This window comes from Gorilla gorilla, chromosome 15, assembly GCF_029281585.2.
Source record: "Gorilla gorilla gorilla isolate KB3781 chromosome 15, NHGRI_mGorGor1-v2.1_pri, whole genome shotgun sequence".
NCBI lineage: Eukaryota > Metazoa > Chordata > Mammalia > Primates > Hominidae > Gorilla > Gorilla gorilla.
The window spans coordinates 128,320,438-128,341,541 of NC_073239.2; positions in this window are offsets into that span (position 1 = coordinate 128,320,438).

A 21,104-nucleotide genomic window follows, 5' to 3' on the forward strand; every position below is an offset into this window, starting at 1 on the left:
TAGCGGTGTAGATATTTCCATGTTCATACATATAGCGGTGTAGATATTTCCATGATCATACAGATGGATGTGTAGATATATCCATGTTCATACAGATGGCGGTGAAGTTATTTCCATGTTCATACAGATAGCGGTGTAGATATTTCCATGTTCATACAGATAGCGGTGTAGATATTTCCATGTTCATACTGATAGCGGTGCTGATATTTCCATGTTTATACAGGTAGCGGTGTAGATATTTCCATGTTTATACAGATAGCGGTGTAGATATTTCCATGTTTATACAGATAGCGCTGTAGATATTTCCATGTTTATACAGATAGCGGTGTAGATATCTCCTTCTTAATACAGATGTCGGTGCAGATATTTATATGTTCATACACATGGCGGTGCAGATATTTCCATGTTCATACAGATGGCGGTGTAGATATTTCCAAGTTCATACAGATAGCGGTGTAGATATCTCCATGTTCACACAGATAGCGGTGTAGATATTTCCATGTTCATCCAGATGGCGGTGCAGAAATTTCCATGTTCATACTGATAGCGGTGCTGATATTTCCATTTTTATACAGATAGGGGTGTAGATATTTCCATGTTTATGCAGATAGCGGTGTAGATATTTCCATGTTTATACAGATAGCGGTGTAGATATCTCCTTAATACAGATAGCGGTGTAGATATTTATATGTTCATACAGATGGCAGTGAAGATATTTCCATGTTCATACAGATGGCCGTGTAGATATTTCCATGTTTATAGATATAGCGGTGTAGTTATTTCCATGTGTAAAGAGATAGCTGTGTAGATATTTCCATGTATATGCAGATAGCTTTGTAGATATTTCCATTTTAATACAGATAGCTGTGTAGATATTTCCATTTTCATGCAGATAGTGGTGTATATATTTCCATCTTCAAACAGATAGCGGTGTAGATATTTCCATGTTCATACAGATATTGGTGTAGATATTTCCAAGTTTGTACTGACAGCGGTGAAGATGTATGCATGTTTACACAGATAGCGGTGTGGAGATTTCCATGTTCATACAGAGGGCTGTGTAGATATATCCATGTTCATACAGATAGCGGTGTAGATATTTCCATGTTCATACAGATATCGGTGTAGATATTTCCGTGTTCATCCAGATGGCTGCGTAGATATATCCATGTTCATACCGATGGTGGTGAAGATATTTCCATGTCCATACAGATAGCGGTGTAGATATTTCCATGTTCATACAGATAGGGGTGTAGCTATTTCCATGTTCATACAGATAGCGGTGTATGTATTTCCATGTTCATAAAGATAGCAGTGCAGATATTTCCATGTTCATACAGATAGCAGTGTAGATATTTCCATGTTCATCCAGGAGGCTGTGAAGATATATCCATGTTCATACAGATGGCGGTGAAGATATTTCCATGTTCATACAGATAGCGGTGTAGTTATTTCCATGTGTAAAGAGCTGTGTAGATATTTCCTTGTATATGCAGATAGCTGTGTGGATATTACCATTTTCATGCAGATAGCGGTTTAGAGATTTCCATGTTCAAACAGATAGCGGTGTAGATATTTCCATGTTCATAGAGATGGCGGTGTAGATATTTCCATGTTCATACAGATAGAGGGGCTGATATTTCCATGTTCATACAGATAGCGGTGCTGATATTTCCATGTTTATACAGGTAGCGGTGTAGGTATTTCCATGTTTATACAGATAGCGGTGTAGATATTTCCAAGTTTATACAGATAGCGGTGAAGATATCTCCATCTTAATAAACATGGCGGTGTAGATATTTATATGTTCGTACAGATAGCAGTGCAGATATTTCCATGTTCATCCAGATGGCTGTGTAGACATATCCATGTTCATACAGATGGCGGTGAAGGTATTTCCATGTTCATACAGATAGCGGTGTAGATATTTCCATGTTCATACATATAGCGGTGTAGATATTTCCATGATCATACAGATGGCTGTGTAGATATATCCATGTTCATACTGATGGCGGTGAAGTTATTTCCATGTTCATACAGATAGCGGTGTAGATATTTCCATGTTCATACAGATAGCGGTGCTGATATTTCCATGTTTATACAGGTAGCGGTGTAGATATTTCCATGTTTATACAGATAGCGGTGTAGATATTTCCATGTTTATACAGATAGCGCTGTAGATATCTCTATCTTAATACAGATGGCGGTGTAGATATATATATGTTCATACAGTTGGCGGTGCAGATATTTCCATGTTCATACAGATGGCGGTGTAGTTATTTCCATGTTCATACAGATAGCGGTGTAGTTATTTCCATGTGTAAAGAGATAGCTGTGTAGATATTTCCCTGAATATGCAGATAGCAGTGTAGATATTTCCATTTTCATGCAGATGGCGGTGTAGATATTTCCATGTTCAAACAGATAGCGGTGTAGATATTTCCATGTTCATACAGATAGCGGTGTAGATATTTCCTTGTTCATACAGATAGCAGTGTAGATATTTCCATGTTTATACAGATAGCGGTGAAGATGTATGCATGTTTACACAGATAGCGGTGTAGATATTTCCATGTTCAAACAGCGGTGTACATATTTCCATGTTCATACAGATAGCGGTGTAGATATTTCCATGTTTATACAGATTGCGGTGAAGATGTATGCATATTTACACAGATAGCGGTGTAGATATTTCCATGTTCATACAGATAGCGGTGTAGATATTTCCATGTTCATCCAGATGGCTGTGTAGATATATCCATGTTCATACAGATGGCGGTGAAGATATTTCCATGTTCATACAGATAGCGGTGTAGTTTTTTCCATGTGTAAAGAGATAGCTGTGTAGATATTTCCATGTATATGCAGATAGCTGAGTAGATATTTCTATTTTCATGCAGATAGGGGTTTAGATATTTCCATGTTCAAACAGATAGCGTTGTAGATATTTCCATGTTCATACAGATAGCGGTGTAGATATTTCCATGTTTATACAGATAGCGGTGAAGATGTATGCATGTTTACACAGATAGCGGTGTAGATATTTCCGTGTTCATAGAGATCGCGGTGTAGATATTTCCATGTTCATCCAGATGGCTGTGTAGACATATCCATGTTCATACAGATGGCGGTGAAGATATTTCCATGTTGATACAGACAGCGGTGTAGATATTTCCATGTTCATACAGATAGCGGTGTAGATATTTCCATGTTCATACAGATGTCTGTGTAGATATATCCATGTTCATACAGATTACGGTGAAGATATTTCCATGTACATACAGATAGCGGTGTAGATATTTCCATGTTCAAACAGATAGCGGTGTAGATATTTCCATGTTCATACCGATAGCGGTGCTGATATTTGCATGTTCATACAGGTAGCGGTGTAGATATTTCCATGTTTATACAGATAGCGGTGTAGATATTTCCATGTATATACAGATAGCGGTGTAGATATCTCCATCTTAATAAAGATGGCAGTGTAGATATTTATATGTTCATACAGTTGGCGGTGCAGATATTTCCATCTTCATACAGATGGCGGTGTAGGTATTTCCATGTTCATACAGATAGCGGTGTAGTTATTTCCATGTGTAAAGAGATAGCTGTGTAGATATTTCAAATGTATATGCAGATAGCTGTGCAGATATTTCCATTTTCATGCAGATAGCGGTTTAGATATTTCCATGTTCAAAGAGATAGCGGTGTAGATATTTCCATGTTCATACAGATAGCGGTTTAGATATTTCCGTGTTTATACAGATAGCGGTGAAGATGTATGCATGTTTACACAGATAGCAGTGTAGATATTTCCATGTTCATACAGATAGCGGTGTAGATATTTCCATGTTCATCCAGATGTCTGTGTAGACATATCCATGTTCATACAGATAGCGGTGTAGATATTTCCATGTTCATACAGGTAGTGGTGTAGATATTTCCTTTTTCATACAGATAGCGGTGTAGCTATTTCCATGTTCATACAGATAGCGGTGTAGATATTTCCATGTTCATACAGATAGCGGTGTAGATATTTCCATGTTCATACAGATAGCGGTGCTGATATTTCCATGTTTATACAGGTAGCAGTTTAGATATTTCCATGTTTATGCAGATACCGGTGTAGATATTTCCATGTTTATACAGATAGCGGTGTAGATATTTCCAGGTTTATACAGATAGCGGTGTAGGTATCTCCATCTTAATACAGATGGCGGTGTATTTATATGTTCATACAGATGGCGGTGCAAATATTTCCATGTTCATACAGATGGCGGTGTAGATATTTCCATGTTCATACAGATAGCGGTGTAGATATTTCCATGTTTATACAGATAGCGGTGAAGATGTATGCATGTTTACACAGATAGCGGTGTATATATTTACATATTCATACAGATAGCTGTGTAGATATTTCCATGTTCAAACAGATGGCTGTGTAGATATATCCATGTTCATACAGATGGCGGTGGAGATATTTCCATGTTCATACAGATAGCGGTGTAGCTATTTCCATGTTCATACAGATAGCGGTGTAGATATTTCCATGTTCATCCAGATGGCTGTGTAGGTATATCCATGTTCATACAGATGGCGGTGAAGATATTTCCATGTTCTTACAGATAGCGGTGTAGGTATTTCCATGTTCATACAGATAGTGGTGTAGATATTTCCATATTCATACAGATAGCGGTGTAGCTATTTCCATGTTCAAACAGATAGCGGTGTAGATATTTCCATGTTCACGCAGATGGCTGTGTAGATATATCCATGTTCATACAGATGGCGGTGAAGATATTTCCATGTTCCTATGGATAACGGTGTAGATATTTCCATGTTCATACAGATAGCAGTGTAGATATTTCCATGTTCATACAGATAGAGGGGCTGATATTTCCATGTTCATACAGGTAGCGGTGCTGATATTTCCATGTTTATACAGGTAGCGGTGTAGATATTTCCATGTTTATACAGGTAGCGGTGTAGATATTTCCATGTTTATACAGATGGCGGTGTAGATATTTCCATGTTTATACAGATAGCGGTGTAGATATCTCTATCTTAATACAGATGGCCGTGTAGTTATTTATATGTTCATACAGATGGCGGTGCAGATATTTCCATGTTCATACAGATGGCGGTGTAGATATTTCCATGTTCATACAGATAGCGGTGTAGTTATTTCCATGTGTAAAGAGATAGCTGTGTAGATATTTCCATGTATATGCAGATAGCTCTGTAGATATTTCCATTTTCATGCAGATAGCGGTTTAGATATTTCCATGTTCAAACAGATAGCGGTGTAGATATTTCCATGTTCATACAGACAGCGGTGTAGATATTTCCATGTTCATCTAGATGGCTGTGTAGACATACCCATGTTCATACAGATGGCGGTGAAGTTATTTCCATGTTCATACAGATAGTGGTGTAGATATTTCCATGTTCAAACCGATTGCGGTGTAGATATTTCCATGTTCATACAGATAGCGGTGTAGATATTTCCATGGTCATACTGATAGCGGTGTAGGTATTTCCATGTTCAAACAGATAGCGGTGTAGATATTTCCATGTTCATACAGATAGCGGTGCTGATATTTCCATGTTGATACAGGTAGTGGTGTAGATATTTCCATGTTTATACAGATAGCGGTGTAAATATTTCCATGTTTATACAGATGGTGGTGTAGATATTTCCATGTTTATACAGATAGCAGTGTAGATATCTCCATCTTAATACTGATGGCGGTCTAGATATTTATATGTTCATACAGATGGCGGTGCAGATATTTCCATGTTCATACACATGGCGGTGTAGATATTTCCATGTTCATAGAGAAAGCGGTGTAGTTATTTCCATGTGTAAAGACATAGCTGTGTAGATATTTAAATGTATATGCAGATAGCAGTGTAGATATTTCCATTTTCATGCAGATAGCGGTGTAGATATTTCCATGTTCAAACAGATAGCGGTGTAGATATTTCCATGTTCATACAGATAGCGGTGTAGATATTTCCATGTTTATACAGATAGCGGTGTAGATATTTCCATGTTTATACAGATAGCGGTGTAGATATTTCCATGTTCATACAGATAGCGGTGTAGATATTTCCATTTTCATACAGATAGCGGTGCTGATATTTCCATGTTTATGTAGGCAGCGGTGTAGATATTTCCATGTTTATACAGATAGCGGTTTAGATATTTCCTTCTTAATCCAGATGGCGGTGTAGATATTTATATGTTCATACAGATGGCGGTGCAGATACTTCCATGTTCATACAGATGGCGGTGTAGATATTTCCATGTTTATTGATATAGCGGTGTAGTTATTTCCATGTGTAAATAGATAGCTTTGTAGATATTTCCATGTATATGCAGATAGCTTTGTAGATATTTCCACCTTCATGCAGACAGCGGTGTAGATATTTACATGTTCAAACAGATAGCAGTGTAGATATTTCCATGTTCATCCAGATGGCTGTGTAGATATATCCATGTTCATACAGATGGCGGTGAAGATATTTCCATGTTCATACAGATAGCGGTGTAGTTATTTCCATTTGTAAAGAGATAGCTTTGTAGATATTTCCATGTATATGCAGATAGCTGTGTAGATATTTAAATTTTCATGCAGATAGTGGTATAGATATTTCCATGTTCAAACAGATAGCGGTGGAGATATTTCCATGTTCATAGAGATACCGGTGTAGATATTTCCGTGTTCATACAGATAGAGGGGCTGATATTTCCATGTTCTTACAGATAGCGGTGCAGATATTTCCATGTTTATACAGGTAGCGGTGTAGATATTTCCATGTTTATACAGATAGCAGTGTAGATATTTCCATGTTTATACAGATAGCGGTTTAGATATTTCCATGTTTTTACAGATAGCGGTGTAGATATCTCCATCTTAATACAGATGGCGATGAAGATAATTATATGTTCATTCAGATGGCGGTGCAGATATTTCCATGTTCATTCAGATGGTTGTGTAGATATTTCCATGTTCATACAGATAGCGGTGTAGTTATTTCCATGTGTAAAGAGATAGCTCTGTAGATATTTCCATGTATATGCAGATAGCTGTGTAGATATTTCCATTTTCATGCTGATAGCGGTTTAGATATTTAAATTTTCAAACAGATAGCGGTGTAGATATTTCCATGTTCATACACATAGCGGTGTAGATATTTCCATGCTTATACAGATTGCAGTGAAGATGTATGCATGTTTACACAGATAGCGGTGTAGATATTTCCATGTTCATGCAGATAGCGCTGTAGATATTTCCATGTTCATCCAGATGGCTGTGTAGATATATCCATGTTCATAAAGAGAGCGGTGTAGATATTTCCATGTTCATACAGATAGTGGTGTATATATTTCCATGTTCGTACAGATAGCGGTGTAGCTATTTCCATGTTCATACAGATAGCGGTGGAGATATTTCCATGTTCACAGAGATAGAGTTGTAGATGTTTCCATGTTCATACAGATAGAGGTGCTGATATTTCCGTGTTTATACTGGTTGCGGTGTAGATATTTCCATGTTTATACAGATAGCGGTGTAGATATTTCCATGTTCATACAGATAGCGGTGTAGATATTTCCAAGTTTATACAGATAGCGGTGAAGATATCTCCATCTTAATACAGATGGCGGAGTAGATATTTATATGTTCATACAGATGTCGGTGTAGATATTTCCATGTTCATTCAGATGGCGCTGTAGATATTTCCATGTTTATAGAGATAGCGGTGTAGTTATTTCCATGTGTAAAGAGATAGCTTTGTAGATATTTCCATGTATATGCAGATAGTTGTGTAGATATTTCTATTTTTATGCAGATAGCAGTTTAGATATTTACATGTTCAAGCAGATAGCGGTGTAGATATTTCCATGTTCATACAGATAGCGGTGTAGATATTTCCATGTTTATACAGATAGCGGTGAAGATGAATGCATGTTTACACAGATAGCGGTGTAGATATTTCCATGTTCATGCAGATCGGGGTGTAGATATTTCCATGTTCATCTAGATGGCTGTGTAGACATATCCATGTTCATACAGATGGCGGTGACGATATTTCCATGTTCATAGAGATAGCGGTGTAGATATTTCCATGTTCAAACAGATAGCGGTGTAGATATTTCCATGTTGATAGAGATAGCGGTGTAGATATTTCCATTTTCATGCAGATAGCGGTTTAGATATTTCCATGTTCAAACAGATAGCGGTGTAGCTATTTCCATGTTCATACAGATAGCGGTGTAGATATTTCCATGTTCATACAGATATCGGTGTAGATATTTCCATGTTCATCCAGATGGCTGTGTAGATATATCCATGTTCATACTGATAGCGGTGTAGATATTTCCATTTTCATACAGGTAGTGGTGTAGATATTTCCATGTTCATACAGATGGTTGTGTAGATATATCCATGTTCATACAGATAGCGGTGTAGATATTTCCATGTTCATACAGATAGAGGTGTAGATATTTCCATGTTCATACAGATAGCGGTGTAGATATTTCCATGTTTATACAGATAGCGGTGAAGATGTATGCAGGTTTACACAGATAGCGGTGTATATATTTCCATGTTCATACAGATAGCTGTGTAGATATTTCCATGTTCATACAGATGGCGGTGAAGATATTTCCATGTTCATACAGATAGCAGTGTAGATATTTCCATGTTCATACAGATAGCGGTGTAGATATTTCCATGTTCATACAGACATCTGTGCAGCTATTTCCATGTTCATGCAGATAGCGGTGTAGATATTTCCATGTTCATCCAGATGGCTGTGTAGATATATCCATGTTCATACAGAAGGCGGTGAAGATAATTCCATGTTCATACAGATAGCGGTGTAGATATTTCCATGTTCATACAGATAGTGGTGTAGATATTTCCATGTTCATACAGATAGCGGTGCTGATATTTCCATGTTTATACAGGTATCGGGGTAGATATTTCCATGTTTATACAGGTATCGGGGTAGATATTTCCATGTTTATACAGATAGCGGTGTAGATATTTCCATGTTTATACAAATAACGGTGTAGATATCTCCATCTTAATACAGATGGCGGTGTACATATTTATATGTCCATACAGATGGCGGTGCAGATATTTCCATGTTCACACAGATGGCGGTGTAGATATTTCCATGTTAATACAGATAGCGGTGTAGTTATTTCCATGTGTAAAGAGATAGCTGTGTAGATATTTCTATGTATATGCAGATAGCTCTGTAGATATTTCCATTTTCATGCAGATAGCGGTGTAGATATTTGCATGTTCAAACAGATAGCGGTGTAGATATTTCCATGTTCACACAGATAGCGGTGTAGATATTTCCATGTTTATACAGATTGCGGTGAAGATGTATGCATATTTACACAGATAGCGGTGTAGATATTTCCATGTTCATGCAGATAGCGCTGTAGATATTTCCATGTTCATCCAGATGGCTGTGCAGATATTTCCATGTTCATACAGGTAGTGGTGTAGATATTTCCATGTTAATACAGATAGCGGTGTAGCTATTTCCATGTTCATACAGATAGAGGTGTAGATATTTCCATGTTCATAGAGATAGCGGTGTAGATATTTCCATGTTCATACAGATAGCGGTGCTGATATTTCGATGTTAATACAGGTAGCAGTGTAGATATTTCCATGTTTATACAGATAGCGGTGTAGATATTTCCATGTTTATACATGTAGCTGTGTAGACATTTCCAAATTTATACAGATAGCGGTGTAGATATCTCCATCTTAATATAGATGGGGGTGTAGATATTTATATCTTCATACAGATGGCGGTGCAGATATTTCCATGTTCATACAGATGGCACTGTAGATATTTCCATGTTTATAGAGATAGCGGTGTAGTTATTTCCATGTGTATAGAGATAGCTTTGTAGATATTTCCATGTATATGCAGATAGCTGTGTAGATATTTCTATTTTCATGCAGATAGCGGTTTAGATATTTAGATGTTCATACAGATGGCGGTGCAGATATTTCCATTTTCATACAGATGGTGGTGTAGATATTTCCATGTTTATAGAGATAGCGGTGTAGTTATTTCCATGTGTAAAGAGATAGCTGTGTAGATATTTTCATGTATATGCAGAAAGCTGTGTAGATATTTCCATTTTCATGCAGATAGTGGTGTAGATATTTCCATGTTCAGATAGCGGTGTAGATATTTCCATGTTCATACAGATAGCGGTGTGGATATTTCCATGTTTATACAGATAGCGGTGAAGATGTATGCATGTTTACACAGATAGCGGTGTAGATATTTCCATGTTCATACAGATAGCTGTGTAGATATTTCCATGTTCATCCAGACGGCTATGTAGACATATCCATGTTCATACAGATGGCGGTGAAGATATTTCCATGTTCATACAGATGGCTGTGTAGATATATCCATGTTCATACAGATGACGGTGAAGATTTTTCCGTGTTCTTGCAGATTGCGGTGTAGATATTTCCATGTTCATACAGATAGCGGTGCTGATATTTCCATGTTTATACAGGTAGCAGTGTAGATATTAACATGTTTATACAGATAGCGGTGTAGATATTTCCATGTTTATACACATAGCGGTGTAGATATTTCCATGTTCATACAGATAGCGGTGTAGATATCTCCATCTTAATACTGATGGCGGTGTAGATATTTATATGTTCATACAGATGGCGGTGCAGATATTTCCATGTTCATACAGATGGCGGTGAAGATATTTCCATGTTCATACAGATGGCGGTGTAGATACTTCCATGTTCATACTGATAGCGGTGCTGATATTTCCATGTTTATGCAGGTAGCGGTGTAGATATTTCCTTGTTTATACAGATAGCGGTGTAGATATTTCCATGTTTATACACATAGCGGTGTAGATATTTCCATCTTTATACAGATAGCTGTGTAGATAACTCCATCTTAATACAGATGGCGGTGTAGATATTTATATGTTCATTCAGATGGCGGTGCAGATATTTCCATGTTCATGCAGATGGCGGTGTAGATATTTCCATGTTCATACTGATAGCGGTGTAGTTATTTCCATGTGTAAAGAGATAGCTGTGTAGATATTCCCATGTATATGCAGATAGCTGTGTAGATATTTCCATTTTCAAGCAGATAGCGGTGTATATACTTCCCTGTTCAAACAGATAGCGGTGTAGATATTTCCATGTTCATACAGATATTGGTGTAGATATTTCCATGTTTGTACAGATAGCGGTGTAGATATCTCCATCTTAATACAGATGGCGGTGTAGATATTTATATGTTCATACAGATGGCGGTGCAGATATTTCCATGTTCATGCAGACGGCTGTGTAGATATTTCCATGTTCATACAGATAGTGGTGCAGTTATTTCCATGTGTAAAGAGATAGATGTGTAGATATTACCATGTATATGCAGACAGCTGTGTAGATATTTCAATTTTCATGCAGATAGCGGTGTATATATTTCCCTGTTCAAACAGTTAGCAGTGTAGATATTTCCATGTTCAGAAAGATAGCGGTGTAGATATTTCCATGTTTATACAGATAGCGGTGAAGATGTATGCATGTTTACACAGATAGCGTTGTAGATATTTCCATGTTCATCCAGATGGCTGTGTAGATATATCCATGTTCATACAGATAGCGGTGTAGATATTTCCATCTTCATACAGATAGCGGTGCAGATATTTCCATGTTCATCCAGATGGCTGTGTAGATATATCCATGTTCATACAGATGGCGGTGAAGATATTTCCATGTTCATACAGATAGCGGTGTAGATATTTCCATTTTCATACAGAAAGCGGTGTAGATATTTCCTTGTTCATTCGGATAGCGGTGTATGTATTTCCATGTTCATACAGATAGCAGTGTAGATATTTCCATTTTCAAGCAGATAGCGCTGTATATATCTCCATGTTCAAACAGACAGCGGTGTTGATATTTCCATGTTCATAAAGATAGCGGTGTAGATATTTCCATGTTTATACAGATAGCGGTGAAAATGTATGCATGTTTACACAGATAGCGGTGTAGATATTTCCATGTTCATCCAGATGGCTGTGTAGATATATCCATGTTCATACAGATGGCGGTGAAGATATTTCCATGTTCATACAGATAGCGGTGTAGATATTTCCATGTTCATACAGATAGCGGTGTAGATATTTCCATGTTCATACAGATAGCGGTGCATGTATTTCCATGTTCATACAGATAGCGGTGTAGATATTTCCATGTTCATAAAGATAGCGGTGTAGATATTTCCATGTTTATACAGATAGCGGTGAAAATGTATGCATGTTTACACAGATAGCGGTGTAGATATTTCCATGTTCTTCCAGATGGCTGTGTAGATATATCCATGTTCATACAGATGGCGGTGAAGATATTTCCATGTTCATACAGATAGCGGTGTAGATATTTCCATGTTCATACAGATGGCGGTGAAGATATTTCCATGTTCATACAGATAGCGGTGTAGATATTTCCATGTCCATACAGATAGCGGTGTAGATATTTCCATGTTCATAAAGATAGCGGTGTAGATATTTCCATGTTTATACAGATACCGGTGAACATGTATGCATGTTTACACAGATAGCGGTGTAGATATTTCCATGTTCATCCAGATGGCTGTGTAGATATATCCATGTTCATACAGATGGCGGTGAAGATATTTCCATGTTCATACAGATAGCGGTGTAGATATTTCCATGTTCATACAGATAGCGGTGCATGTATTTCCATGTTCATACAGATAGCGGTGTAGATATTTCCGTGTTCATCCAGATGTCTGTGTAGATATTTCCATGTTCATACAGATAGCGGTGTAGATATTTCCATGTTCATCCAGATGGCTGTGTAGACATATCCATGTTCATACAGATGGCGGTGAAGACATTTCTATGTTCACACAGTTGGCTGTGTAGATATATCCATGTTCATACAGATGGCGGTGACGATATTTCCATGTTCATACAGACGGCGGTGTAGATATTTCCATGTTCATACAGATGGCGGTGTAGAAACTTCCATGTTCATACTGATAGCGGTGCTGATATTTCCATGTTTATACAGGTAGCGGTGTAGATATTTCCATGTTTATACAGGTAGCAGTGTAGATATTTCCATGCTTATACACATAGCGGTGTAGATATTTCCATGTTTATACAGATAGCGGTGTAGATATTTCCATGTTTATGCAGATAGTGGTGTAGATATCTCCATCTTAATACAGATGGCGGTGTAGATATTTAAATGTTCATACAGATGGCGGTGCAGTTATTTCCATGTTCATACAGATGGCGGTGTAGTTATTTCCATGTGTAAAGAGATAGCTGTGTAGGTATTTCCATGTATAAGCAGATAGCTCTGTAGGTATTTCCGTTTTCATGCAGATAGCGGTGTAGATATTTCCATGTTCAAACAGATAGCGGTGTAGATATTTCCATGTTTATACAGATAGCGGTGTAGATATATCCATGTTTATACAGATAGCGGTAGATATCTCCATCTTAATACAGATGGCGGTGTAGATATTTATATGTTCATACAGATGGCGGTGCAGATATTTCCATGTTCATACAGATGGCGGAGAAGATATTTCCATGTTCATACAGATGGCGGTGCAGAAACTTCCATGTTCATACTGATAGCGGTGGTGATATTTCCATGTTTATACAGGTAGCGGTGTAGATATTTCCATGTTTATACAGATAGTGGTGTAAATATTTCCATGTTTATACACATAGCGGTGTAGATATTTCCATGTTTATACAGATAGCGGTGTAGATATTTCCATGTTTATGCAGATAGTTGTGTAGATATCTCCATCTTAATACAGATGGCGGTGTAGATATTTAAATGTTCATACAGATGGCTGTGTAGACATATCCATGTTCATACAGATGGCGGTGAAGGTATTTCCATGTTCATAAAGATAGCGGTGTAGATATTTCCATATTTATACAGATAGCGGTGAAAATGTATGCATGTTTACACAGATAGCGGTGTAGATATTTCCATGTTCATCCAGATGGCTGTGTAGATATATCCATGTTCATACAGATGGCGGTGAAGATATTTCCATGTTCATACAGATAGCGGTGTAGATATTTCCATGTTCATACAGATAGCGGTGCATGTATTTCCATATTCATACAGATACCGGTGTAGATATTTCCGTGTTCATCCAGATGTCTGTGTAGATATTTCCATGTTCATACAGATAGCGGTGTAGATATTTCCATCTTCATACAGATAGCGGTGTAGATATTTCCATGTTCATCCAGATGGCTGTGTAGACATATCCATGTTCATACAGATGGCGGTGACGATATTTCCATGTTCATACAGACGGCGGTGTAGATATTTCCATGTTTATACAAATAGCGGTGTAGATATTTCCATGTTTATACAGCTAGCGGTGTAGATATTTCCATGTTTATGCAGATAGTTGTGTAGATATATCCATCTTAATACACATGGCGGTGTAGATATTTAAATGTTCATACAGATGGCTGTGTAGACATATCCATGTTCATACAGATGGCGGTGAAGTTATTTCCATGTTCATACAGATAGCGGTGTAGATATTTCCATGTTCATACAGATAGCGGTGTAGATATTTCCATGTTCATACATATGGCTGTGTAGATATATCCATGTTCCTACAGATGGCGGTGAAGATATTTCCATGTTCATACAGATGGCGGTGTAGATATTTCCATGTTCATCCAGATGGCTGTGTAGATATATCCATGTTCATACAGATAGCGGTGTAGATATTTCCATCTTCATACAGATAGCGGTGCAGATATTTCCAAGTTCATCCAGATGGCTGTGTAGATATATCCATGTTCATACAGATGGCGGTGAAGATATTTCCATGTTCATACAGATAGCGGTGTAGATATTTCCATGTTCATACAGATAGCGGTGTAGATATTTCCATTTTCATAAAGATAGCTGTGTAGATATTTCCATGTTTATACAGATAGCGGTGAAAAGTTATGCATGTTTACACAGATAGCGGTGTAGATATTTCCATGTCCATCCAGATGGCTGTGTAGATATATCCATGTTCATACAGATGGCGGTGAAGATATTTCCATGTTCATACAGATAGCGGTGTAGATATTTCCATGTTCATACAGATAGCGGTGCATGTATTTCCATGTTCATACAGATAGCGGTGTAGATATTTCCGTGTTCATCCAGATGTCTGTGTAGATATTTCCATGTTCATACAGATAGCGGTGTAGATATTTCCATGTTCATACAGATAGCGGTGTAGATATTTCCATGTTCATCCAGAGGGCTGTGTAGACATATCCATGTTCATACAGATGGCGGTGAAGATATTTCCATGTTCATACAGATGGCTGTGTAGATATATCCATGTTCATACAGATGGTGGTGACGATATTTCCATGTTCATTCAGACGGCGGTGTAGATATTTCCATGTTCATACAGATAGCGGTGCTGATATTTCCATGTTTATACAGGTAGCGGTGTACATATTTCCGTGTTTATACAGAGAGCGGTGTAGATATTTCCATGTTCATACAGATAGCGGTGTACATATTTCCATGTTTATACAGATAGCGGTGTAGATATCTCCTTCTTAATACAGATGGCGGTGTAGATATTTCCATGTTCATACAGATGGCGGTGTAGATATTTCCATGTTTATAGAGATAGCGGTGTCGCTATTTCCATGTACAAAGAGATAGCTGTGTAGATATTTCCATTTATATGCAGATAGTTGTGTATATATTTCCATTTTCATGCAGATAGCGGTGTAGGTATTTCCATGTTCAAACAGATAGAGGTGTAGATATTTCCATGTTCATACAGATTGCGGTGTAGATATTTCCATGTTTATACAGATAGCGGTGAAGATGTATGCATGTTTACACAGATAGCGGTGTAGATATTTCCATGTTCATACAGACGGCTGTGTAGACATATCCATGTTCATACAGATGGCGATGAGGATATTTCCATGTTCATACAGATTGCTGTGTAGATATATCCATGTTCATACAGATGGCGGTGACGATATTTTCATGTTCATACAGACGGCGGTGTAGATCTTTCCATGTTCATACAGATAGCGGTGCTGATATTTCCATGTTTATAAAGGTAGTGGTGTAGATATTTCCATGTTTATACAGATAGCGGTGTAGATATTTCCATGTTTATACAGATAGCGGTGTAGATATCTCCATCTTAATACAGATGGCGGTGTAGATATTTATATGTTCATACAGATGGCGGTGCAGATATTTCCATGTTCATACGGATGGCGGTGAAGATATTTCCATGTTCATACAGATGGCAGTGTAGAAACTTCCATGTTCATACTGATAGCGGTGCTGATATTTCCATGTTTATACAGGTAGCGGTGTAGATATTTCCATGTTTATACAGATAGCGGTGTAGATATTTCCATGTTTATACACATAGCGGTGTTGATATTTCCATGTTTATACAGATAGCGGTGTAGATATTTCCATGTTTATGCAGATAGTTGTGTAGATATGTCCATCTTAATACAGATGGCGGTGTAGATATTTAAATGTTCATACAGATGGCTGTGTAGATATATCCATGTTCATACAGATGGTGGTGAAGATATTTCCATGTTCATACAGATAGCGGTGTAGATATTTCCATGTTCATACAGATAGCGGTGTAGATATTTCCATGTTCATACAAATGGCTGTGTAGATATATCTATGTTCCTACAGATGGCGGTGAAGATATTTCCATGTTGATACAGATGGCGGTGTAGATATTTCCATGTTCATCCAGATGGCTGTGTAGATATATCCATGTTCATACAGATAGCGGTGTAGATATTTCCATCTTCATACAGATAGCGGTGCAGATATTTCCATGTTCATCCAGATGGCTGTGTAGATATATCCATGTTCATACAGATGGCGGTGAAGATATTTCCATGTTCATACAGATAGCGGTGTAGATATTTCCATGTTCATACAGATAGTGGTGTAGATATTTCCATGTTCATCCTGATAGTGGTGTAGATATTTACATGTTTATACAGATAGCGGTGAAAATGTATGCATGTTTACACAGATAGCGGTGTAGATATTTCTATGTTCATCCAGATGGCTGTGTAGATATATCCACGTTCATACAGATGGCGGTGAAGATATTTCCATGTTCATACAGATAGCGGTGTAGATATTTCCATGTTCATACAGATAGCGGTGTAGATATTTCCATATTCATACAGATAGCGGTGTATGTATTTCCATGTTCATACAGATAGCGGTGTAGATATTTCCGTGTTCATCCAGATGTCTGTGTAGATATTTCCATGTTCATCCAGATGGCTGTGTAGACATATCCATTTTCATACAGATGGCGGTGAAGTTATTTCCATGTTTATACAGATAGCGGTGTAGATATTTCCATGTTCATACAGATAGACGTGTAGATATTGCCATGTTCATACCGATAGCGGTGCTGATACTTCCATGTTTATACAGGTAGCGGTGTACATATTTCCGTGTTTATACAGATAGCGGTGTAGATATTTCCATGTTCATACAGATAGCGGTGTAGATATTTCCATGTTTATACAGATAGCGGTGTAGATATCTCCTTCTTAATTCTGATGGCGGTGTAGATATTTCCATGTTCATACAGATGGCGGTGTAGGTATTTCCATGTTTATAGAGATAGCGGTGTAGTTATTTCCATGTGCATAGAGATAGCTGTGTAGATATTTCCATTTATATGCAGATAGTTGTGTAGATATTTCCTTTTTAATGCAGATAGCGGTGTAGATATTTCCATGTTCATACAGACGGCGGTGTAGATATTTCCATGTTCATACAGATAGCGGTGCTGATATTTCCATGTTTATACAGGTAGCGGTGTAGATATTTCCATGTTTATACAGATAGCGGTGTAGATATTTCCATGTTTATACAGATAGCGGTGTAGATATTTCCAGGTTTATACAGATAGCGGTGTAGATATCTCCATCTTAATACAGATGGCGGTGTAGATGTTTATATGTTCATACAGATGGCGGTGCAGATATTTCCATGTTCATACGGATGGCGGTGAAGATATTTCCATGTTCATACAGATGGCGGTGTAGAAACTTCCATGTTCATACTGATAGCGGTGCTTATATTTCCATGTTTATACAGGTAGCGGTGTAGATATTTCCATGTTTATACAGATAGTGGTGTAGATATTTCCATGTTTATACACATAGCGGTGTTGATATTTCCATGTTTATACAGATAGCAGTGTAGATATTTCCATGTTTATGCAGATAGTTGTGTTGATATGTCCATCTTAATACAGATGGCGGTGTAGATATTTAAATGTTCATACAGATGGCTGTGTAGACATATCCATGTTCATACAGATGGTGGTGAAGATATTTCCATGTTCATACAGATAGCGGTGTAGATATTTCCATGTTCACACAGATAGCGGTGTAGATATTTCCATGTTCATACAGATGGCTGTGTAGATATATCTATGTTCCTACAGATGGTGGTGAAGAGATTTCCATGTTGATACAGATAGCGGTGTAGATATTTCCATGTTCATCCAGATGGCTGTGTAGATATATCCATGTTCATACAGATAGCGGTGTAGATATTTCCATCTTCATAAAGATAGCGGTGCAGATATTTCCATGTTCATCCAGATGGCTGTGTAGATATATCCATGTTCATACAGATGGCGGTGAAGATATTTCCATGTTAATACAGATAGCGGTGTAGATATTTCCATGTTCATGCAGATAGCGGTGTAGATATTTCCATGTTCATAAAGATAGTGGTGTAGATATTTCCATGTTTATACAGATAGCGGTGAAAATGTATGCATGTTTACACAGATAGCAGTGTAGATATTTCTATGTTCATCCAGATGGCTGTGTAGATATATCCATGTTCATACAGATGTCGGTGAAGATATTTCCATGTTCATACAGATAGCGGTGTAGATATTTCCATGTTCATACAGATAGCGGTGTAGATATTTCCATGTTCATACAGATAGCGGTGCATGTATTTCCATGTTCATATAGATAGCGGTGTAGATATTTCCGTGTTCATCCAGATGTCTGTGTAGATATTTCCATGTTCATACAGATAGCGGTTTAGATATTTCCATGTTCATACAGATAGCGGTGTAGATATTTCCATGTTCATCCAGATGGCTGTGTAGACATATCCATGTTCATACAGATGGCGGTGAAGTTATTTCCATGTTTATACAGATAGCGGTGTAGATATTTCCATGTTCATACAGATAGACGTGTAGATATTGCCATGTTCATACCGATAGCGGTGCTGATACTTCCATGTTTATACAGGTAGCGGTGTACATATTTCCGTGTTTATACAGATAGCGGTGTAGATATTTCCATGTTCATACAGATAGCGGTGTAGATATTTCCATGTTTATACAGATAGCGCTGTAGATATCTCCTTCTTAATTCTGATGGCGGTGTAGATATTTCTATGTTCATACAGATGGCGGTGTAGATATTTCCATGTTTATAGAGATAGCGGTGTAGTTATTTCCATGTGCATAGAGATAGCTGTGTAGATATTTCCATTTATATGCAGATAGTTGTGTAGATATTTCCTTTTTCATGCAGATAGCGGTGTAGATATTTCCATGTTCATACAGATAGCGGTGCTGATATTTCCATGTTTATACAGGTAGCGGTGTAGATATTTCCATGTTTATACAGATAGCGGTGTAGATATTTCCATGTTTATACAGATAGCGGTGTAGATATTTCCATGTTTATACAGATAGCGTTATAGATATCTCCATCTTAATACAGATGGCGGTGTAGATATTTATATGTTCATACAGATGGCGGTGCAGATATTTCCATGTTCATACGTATGGCGGTGAAGATATTTCCATGTTCATACAGATGGAGGTGTAGAAACTTCCATGTTCATTCTGATAGCGGTGCTGATATTTCCATGTTTATACAGGTAGCGGTGTAGATATTTCCATGTTTATACAGATAGCGGTGTAGATATTTCCATGTTTATACACATAGCGGTGTTGATATTTCCATGTTTTTACAGATAGCGGTGTAGATATTTCCATGTTTATGCAGATAGTTGTGTAGATATGTCCATCTTAATACAGATGGCGGTGTAGATATTTAAATGTTCATACAGATGGCTGTGTAGACATATCCATGTTCATACAGATGGTGGTGAAGATATTTCCATGTTCATACAGATAGCGGTGTAGATATTTCCATGTTCATACAGATAGCGGTGTAGATATTTCCATGTTCATACAGATTGCTGTGTAGATATATCTATGTTCCTACAGATGGCGGTGAAGGTATTTCCATGTTCATACAGATGGCGGTGTAGATATTTCCATGTTCATCCAGATGGCTGTGTAGATATATGCATGTTCATACAGATAGCGGTGTAGATATTTCCATCTTCATTCAGATAGCGGTGCAGATATTTCCATGTTCATCCAGATGGCTGTGCAGATATATCCATGTTCATACAGATGGCGGTGAAGATATTTCCATGTTCATACAGATAGCGGTGTAGATATTTCCATGTTCATAAAGATAGTGGTGTAGATATTTCCATGTTTATACAGATAGCGCTGAAAATTTATGCATGTTTACACAGATAGCGGTGTAGATATTTCTATGTTCATCCAGATGGCTGTGTAGATATATCCATGTTCATACAGATGGCGGTGAAGATATTTCCATGTTCATACAGATAGCGGTGTAGATATTTCCATGTTCATACAGATAGCGGTGTAGATATTTCCATGTTCATACAGATAGCGGTGCATATATTTCCATGTTCATACAGATAGCGGTGTAGATATTTCCGTGTTCATCCATATGTCTGTGTAGATATTTCCATGTTCATACAGATAGCGGTGTAGATATATCCATGTTCATACAGATAGCGGTGTAGATATTTCCATGTTCATCCAGATGGCTGTGTAGACATATCCATGTTCATACAGATGGC